The sequence below is a fragment of the Sinocyclocheilus rhinocerous genome, unplaced genomic scaffold (assembly GCF_001515625.1).
Source record: "Sinocyclocheilus rhinocerous isolate Xijiao unplaced genomic scaffold, SAMN03320098_v1.1 scaffold4461, whole genome shotgun sequence".
Taxonomy (NCBI): Eukaryota; Metazoa; Chordata; class Actinopteri; order Cypriniformes; family Cyprinidae; genus Sinocyclocheilus; species Sinocyclocheilus rhinocerous.
The window spans coordinates 163801-172046 of NW_015646116.1; positions in this window are offsets into that span (position 1 = coordinate 163801).

Genomic DNA, 8246 nt, shown 5'->3' on the forward strand with positions numbered 1-8246 from the left:
GCCCGAAAGGAAAAACCAAATATTCAAAATGTTCTGTGGGTGTATTAAAGGCCGTCTTCCACTCATCCCCCTCCCTAATCCGAACTAGATGATAAGCATTGCGCAGATCCAATTTCGTGAAGAACCTTGCGCCCCCCAGGACCTCGAAGGCTGTAGACATAAGAGGCAGGGGGTACCTGTTCTTAACAGTTATGTCATTCAGCCCACGATAGTCAATGCAGGGGCGCAAAGAGCCATCCTTCTTCTAAACAAAAAAAAACCCCCGCTCCCGCCGGAGAGGAAGAGGGACGAATCAAACCTGCTGCTAGAGAATCCGATAAATATTTCTCCATGGCCACCCGCTCGGGTGCAGACAAGGAGAAAAGGCGTCCGCGAGGAGGAGAAGTGCCAGAAAGAAGATCAATTGAACAATCATACGGTCGATGGGGAGGAAGAGAGGCAGCTTGGGACCGACTGAAGACCGCACGCAGATCGTGGTACATATCAGGAACCAGAGAGAGATCCACCTCCTCCTCCTGCAACACAGAAGAAAAAACAGAAGACGGAGCAGACACAAGACAAGAAGCATGACAACGAGAACTCCAAGAGAGAATTATATTGTCTGCCCAATTAATATGCGTATTATGGAGAGAAATCCAAGGGTGACCCAACACAAAAGGAACAGAAGAGGAATTCAATAAATAAAATTCTAGTTCCTCCCAGTGGTTACCCGAGGTAACCAAACTCACCGGACCAGTGATCTGAGTAACTGCCATGAGCTGCTGTCCATTAAGAGAGTGAACGGTGAGAGGAGAGGAGAGAGAAAAAATGGGGAGACCATAGTGACGAGCCCATTCAGCATCAACAAAATTCCCCTCCGCTCCTGAATCAATGAGCACGGAACATTTAATAACTGAGCCATTCAGTAATACTGAAGCAGAAATGAGAGTACGAGAGCCCTCTGATGGAGAAATTGAAGTACCGCCCGCCAGAACTCTCCTGTCTACTGGTGGCATTGGCTTTTACCGGACAGATGGCCGCAATGTGACCATGACCCCCACAATATAGACAAAGACCCTTTAAAAGTCAACGTTGCTTCTCTTCGGTAGTAAGACGCATTCTCCCCACCTGCATAGGTTCAGGGTCAGACGATTCAGGAACTCAGAAAGCAGAGGGGGAAACCCGCGACCAGCTGGTACTTCCCTGAACTTTGCGACTCAATTCCATATGGGAATCCAAATGAATGGCGAGATCAATAATGTCATCAAGCAGTTCCGGGGGGGTCACAAGCATAGATATCGTCCTTAACATCCGCCACCAATCCATCCAAAAATGTGCCACGAGTGCCACTGGGTTCCACTCACTAGTTGCTGCAAGAGTCTTAAATTCAATGGCATGATCAGAAACTGATCTCTTTCCTTGACGCAGCGCAGCCAATTGCCGGGAGGCCTCCTTGCCAAACACAGATTTGTCAAATACTTTTATCATCTCGGCTTTAAATAATTTGAAATCCCCACAGCACAAAGAGCGCGCGTCCCAAATGGCAGTACCCCAGTCGCGGGCGCGTCCAGCCAGAAGAGAAATGACATAAGCCACTCTTGATCTATCTGATGTGTAAGTCTGGGGTTGAAGTGAAAAAAGAAATGAACGACAATTAGTTGATTCACCAGCATAAATAGGTGGATTATTAATACGTAGCTCATGACCAGTGGCCTGTTGAGGTGCTGGAGGCGTAGAATTGAGATTGACGGGCTGGAGATAGTGTAACTAGTCCGAGAGCTCAGTGACCCGTGCAACCAGGGCATCCACGGTATGACGAGCATGAGAAAGTTCCTCGGCCTGATGATTCAGCATCGCTCCCTAATGTTCTACAGCAGCTCGGAGCTTAGCTTCTTCTGCTGGGTCCATAATGGACAGTGTGTTATGTCAGGTTTCAAAATTCCAGATCCAAAATCCAGGAGCTCAATGAAACAGGTCAGAGTCCAAGCAGGTCAAATACCAGGCGAGCGGTAGTCCGAGACAGGCGAAGGTCATTAAAGATGATAACCCAGGCAAACTTTGAAGGATCCACAAATATAAATAGTAATCCAGAGCAAGAGTCCAAAAATCCAGATGAACAGACCACTGGTCACGGAGCATAGGCAGTCCAGACATCAAATGGAATAACTGGGCAGAAAAAGAAAAAAACATAAAAACACAACAAGACCAATAACTGATGAACCAAAACAAGAAACGCGTGTAAAGCGTAAACGACAAAACACACTGGCAAAGACAAAGAGAAAACATGAGATTTAAATAAGGAGAGAATAGATAAGAAAATAACAGACAGCTGTGAACGCATGAACAACCGCACTGATTGCAAAACGCAATCAGCTGAGTGCGGCTGGCACGCGCGAATAAAAACAAAACAAACAGCTGCCAACACGTGCACAACCACGCCTATCACGAAACACGATCAGCTGATCGTGGCCAACATGTGCAAACAAAAACAAAGGCTCATGTAGGAGAAAGAGACAGATCAAACCTGAACCCTGACAGTATGTATAAAACTTCTCAGAAATGCTCTTAAGAGTAGTCTTAAGCATTGACTTAAGTGTCAAAAAATTATTAGTTACAAGTAGGACTTGTCTAAGAGTAGGGGACTTTTATAAAGAAGCTAAAAGCAACTTTCAGTAAAGTCTAAGACTGATTCTAAAGAGTTGACTGAGGTGACACTTAAGTGTTCTGAATTAAGGACTACAATGATGTCAGCCCAAAATGGCCGCCCTCGACCTCTGAAACAGCCAATAGTGAACCTGCTCATGTGAAGTCACAGCAGCACAACACTTATCATTTAATGTAACTACAATAAAATCATTTAATTAAGACAGTGAAATATTTTAATATTTAAATTTATAAAAAAAAAATGTTTTGCATTTTAGCAAAATTATCACAAATTGTTACTGATGCTTTGAAATTGTTTTCTATGGGTATGTCTGCTCGTTTACAGTTGGAGCACTGATGTGAACATGAGTTTCATCAACAGCTCCAACAACTGCAGAAAAGCCCACCATCCTCATAAAAGTGATTGTTTTTGCAGCATGGCTTGACGGTCAGTTGGAAAGTCAATGAACTGACATATAGTAGTGGCCAAAAGTGATGCCGGCCTAGGAAATTTGACATCTTCACCCCTAATAGAAAAAAAAATAAAATGTGTTAAAGATTTTGTAAGCATATTGCATAGTTGCTTTGAGGCAATTGTTTTATTTGTGATAAAAATGCAATGAAACATGCCAACATGCCAATGCGGTCATAATTTTTTGGCCATGCTGTCATACAAAGAAATTATGAACAAATGCAAAAACAAGAAAGGACCGATGAAATGTTTATAACTGATTATGTTGTAGTTAATGTCAGTGTTGGCAATTTAGTGATTTTGTCACTAGACTTTATTCAAAATTTTTTCAAAAGCATTTTTTCAAAATCAATTTATTGGACAAACCTTATCGATTCCTGTCTCCTGCCTACCTCTCTGAACTTCTTCATTTATACACTCCATCTAGAAGCCTAAGATCTTGCGACCAGGCTTTGTTGGTAGTTCCACATGTTAGACTTAAGCGTAGAGGGGAGCGTGCATTTGCGGTGGCAGGGCCACGGCTTTGGAATACCCTGCCTTTAGAAATTAGAATGGCCCCTTCTCTGCCTGTCTTTAAGTCCCTGCTAAAAACCTATCTGTTTTCCTTAGTGTATTGATTACTGTTATTCGGTAATTTTTTAATGGGTTGTTCATATTTTTATTTGGCTTGTTTTCTGTGTATGTTTTTATAAATTTCTCTTCTGTAAAGCACTTTGGTCAGCCTAGCGGCTGCTGTAAATGTGCTATACAAATAAAATGAACTTGAACTTGAATTGATTCTAAGATTCTTCCACTGATTTATATGTTTATTTATATAGATCAGTGAACTCGCCATTATGACGTAATCTAGTAACATTTTGCGACTGTTTTAGCTACTTTCAATGGAAAGCAGTTGGCAACATGTTCAGTGTTTTTACCCTCATATTTTGATGGTTTAAGTCAAATGTAGAGTCATTAAAAAAAAAAAAAAAACCTTCACACATCACTTTTGGCCACTGTTGTGTTTGGTGGGATTAGTGCCACAATATTTATGACCCTCATCACCGGTGCATTGCTGAATTTTTCCAATTTTCCAGGCAAAAAATAATAATTTTACTACTTTCATTTCTACAGTTAGCATTGATTTGTAGAGTGTAAGAAGTTGTTAACTTTTTTACTTCGTCAAGATAGTCCATTCTTTTTTGTAACTGACCATCAAGTTTGTATCATTTTATCAACTCCATATCATCATATATCTCCAATACGTCATATCTTCATTGGAAAGTGTGTGTCTCCTCCCATTTGCTGCCATCTTGTTACTCCTAACTAGGTTAGGAGACCTCTCCAGCTCTCTTAATTTAGGAGCTGAGACCTAGTCTTAACACTTAGGAACCTTCATGAATCACATATTCTTAAGTCTAGGAATAAGAGTAAAATTACGGCATTCTCAGAATTTTTACATGCTTAAGACTAAAATTTTACTCTGAGCGGCTTTATACATACGGCCCCAGAAATGCATCATGTGTCACAGAGTCACCAGCAACGCCAGATCCTTCAGCTCCACCCACTCATTCACAGTCCCCAGAATTCTGATGCACTTTACCTGTCTGCACTCAGTGTTCAGTGTTGTTCACTAGCATGCTTCGACTTACCTGGCTACCTACCTGTTCTACCTGTTCATTGAATCAGCTCCACTATCTCACCTGTGATCATCACTTGCTCCTCTCTTGAAGCCTTAATAAAGCTCTGTGAACGTAATTTACCTGTGTCATCCTTCTGTTTACTGACATCACGAACTGTAAGAGTTAAAAAACGGACTATGCACGAGTTTGTAATGAAGGTTGGGAATTTATGTATCCTAATACTACTGCTGTCTCAGGAGTCAGGGCTCAGGAGGTGAACTAATTATTTGTCTTTCTGGTACAGACTGCATAGCCTCTAGTCTACGGGGCTTGACTAGACTTGACTAGACTTGAGGGGTGAACTAATCATTCCCGTTTCCTGCAAAGAGTCAATAGGATGTTGCGCATGTGTGGTCAACACAAAATGAACGAATCCCTTGCTGAGACAACTCAATGTCATATTAAAGTCATATGAAAGATTTGTTAAAATTGAATGAATCATTCATGAATGAGACATCACTACTGAAAATGTACTCACCCTCAGGCTGTCCAAGATATAGATGAGTTTGTTTCTTCATTGTATCAGATTTATAATAATAATAACGCTTCATCCAGTGAAAAGGTCCATCCCCTCCACATCAAAATCCACCAACATATTTGTTTAGAACTGTTTTGGACTGTCTTCACTTGTAAAGGGTGCTTTATCTGTACATATTTCTCTCCTGATTCAGACAATATTACTTTTTCACTGGAGAAAGCTACTGTATACTATAGATAGAGGACTTGTATTTTAGCAAGAAGCAATGGTTTGAATTAAAAAATATCTTGAAGCATTTGATTTTTACAAACACACTGCTATTCACTTCACAAGACATTAAATGATAGACTGGAGTTGTGTGCATTACTTGTGGATTGTTGTGATGTTTTTATCAGCTGTTTGGACTCTCATTCTGACGGTACCCATTCACTGAGGATCCATTTGTGAGCAAGTGATGTAATCGTCTCCAGGTTACGCATGTAACCCTAGTTCCCCAAGGGAACGAGACGCTGCATCGAAACGCTATGGGAACGCCTTCAGCGTGACCACGCTCTGAATCACGTGTCAAAGAATCAGTCCAAAGGATGGGCGAGACGTCACGGGCGGGCTGACGTTGTGACCAGGACGCTTAAAAGCACGTGCGGTGGAACCGGCGTCAGCTTCAAGGAATGAAGCAAGCGCTCGCAGGGATGCCGGAAGTATGGCACTGAGACGCAGCATCTCGTTCTCTCAGGGAACTAGGGTTACATACGTAACCTGGAGACGTTCCCCTTCAGGAACTCGAGCTGCGCTATGGGGACGAGAATGCCCACGCCGCCAGACTTACAAAGCCCTGCCTAGTGTGGAAGAGCACAGCTAAAGCAAGAGAAAGGAGCCAGTAGTGGCGCAGAATGCAGGTAGGCACCTGGCAAAGTAGGCGGGGACATCCCGCCCAAAGGCCAACTTCAGAAGGAGTGAGCCTTGACCCCCAAAGGAGAGGGGAGATCAGAGGACTCGAGGCGATGAAATAGCATCCTGATCCACTGGCCACCGAGAGGGGCATGGTAGGCCGCAATGGCTGCCACGTAGACATTCAAGGTGGAGTGGGTCAACCCTGCGGAGAATCAGGCCTGCAGGAACTCCAGCACTGTACCAACTGGGCAGTTAACTGGGTTGAGCTGGCGGTCTTCACACCAAGAAGTGGAAAGTTTTCACTTCAAGGCGTACAGTTTCCTCATAGAGGGAGCTCTAGATTGCAGGATGGTCTCAACAACCTCGGTTGAGAGGCCCCTCAGAGGCCACACCGATGGCTTCCACAGCTCTGGGCGGGGGTGAAAGATCGTACCCTCCCGCCTGTGAGAGGAGATCCCTCCTGACGGAAATCTCCCATGGAGAGCCGTCGAAAAGGGAAATCAAGTCTGAGAACCATACTCGGCCTGACCAGAATGGGGCTACTAGCAGCAGACGGACCCCGTCCCGGCGCACTCTCTCCAGAACTCCCGGGAGCAAAGCGATCGGGGGAAAGACGTACAGATGAAGCCTCGGCCAGTCTGTACTATAGCGTTCAGTCAGAGAGAACCAGAGGGGACAGTGCGATATCTCCTGAGTCGCAAACAGGTCCACCAAGCCTCCATTCCCCGGGCCTCGGCCCCTGTCTCGACAGGATGTCTGCTCCCATATTGAGATGCCAAGGGATGTGAACTGCTCTCAGTGAGAGGAGTTTGCCCTGGGACCACACAAGGATCTGGTGTGCCAGCCTGTAAAGGGAGTGTGAATGCAGAACTCCCTGGTGGTTGATATAAGAGATCACCGCTGTGTTGTCGGTGCACACCAACACATGGCGATCTCTTAGGTCTGGGAGAAAGTGTTTCAATGATAGAAACACGGCCAGCATCTTCAGGCAGTTGATGTGCCATGTGAGATGGCGACCGGTCCACAGACCGCGGGCTGAGTGGCCAGTCATGACCGCTCCCCAACCGGTGAGGGAAACGTCCGTCGCTAGCGTTACGTGGCGACAAGGAGCTCCCAACACCGGGCCCTGAGACAAGAACCAAGGTTTCCTCCACATGTCTAAGGCACATAAGCAGCGCCGCGTGACCTTGAGCATACAGAGCGGGTTTCCCCTTGGGGAGAACCCCTTGGTCTTGAGCCACCACTGTAGAGGTCTCGTACAGCAGGCCAAATGGTATAACGTTGGACGCAGCTGCCATCAAACCCAGCAGTTTCTGGAACTGCTTGACAGTGAGTGACCGGGGAGTGGAGGCCTCAGCATAACGACTCTCTAAAGCGAGAGGAGAGAGAGCCCCGAGAGAGAGCGCTAGATCTTGGGAATGCGGGTGGAGATGGGGAAAGCCCATCTCCAACCCGTCGCCAGATCATGTGTGATCTCAATCGCCGCCGTGCCTCAGCAGCAGCGGAACCGGAACCGCAAGATCACAGATACAGACACACTCCTCGGAGCGTGCCCGGCGAGAGCGGCGCGTTTTGCATTGGGAAAAAAACAATCAGCCCCCAGAGAGCTGACTGTGCGAGCTCTGCTCCCCAGTAATGCTGCTCATTATAATATTAGACATAATATGCTTGTGCAACTGGTGCTTGTGCAACTGGCGAGCTCATCGACGCCCTCCACATCAACCTCCTCGGAGGAAGACAGGCGGAGCGTGGAGCCCTCTCCACGGGGGGGAAGAACCGCAGCACGGGCTTCCGATCCCAGAGAGCGGGCGCTGGATCCATATGCGAACCCCACGAGCGCAGCCGCCGCTCTGCCTCGGTGAAAGCGGGGCCAGCACCGTGAGGAACGCTGGTGAAGGCTCCCTCCTCAAAGAGAGCCTTCCGAGAGCGAAGCATACGCAAGATCACAGGCACAGACACACTCCTCGGAGCGTGCCCGGCGAGAGCGGAGAGTTTTGCAGTGGGAAAAGCACAATCAGCCCCCAGAGAGCTGACTGCGCGAGCCTCCTCGGAGCGGAGCGTGGAGCCCTCTCCACGGGGGGGAACTCTGAGATCGAAGCATATGCAGTAACAGCAGTAACAA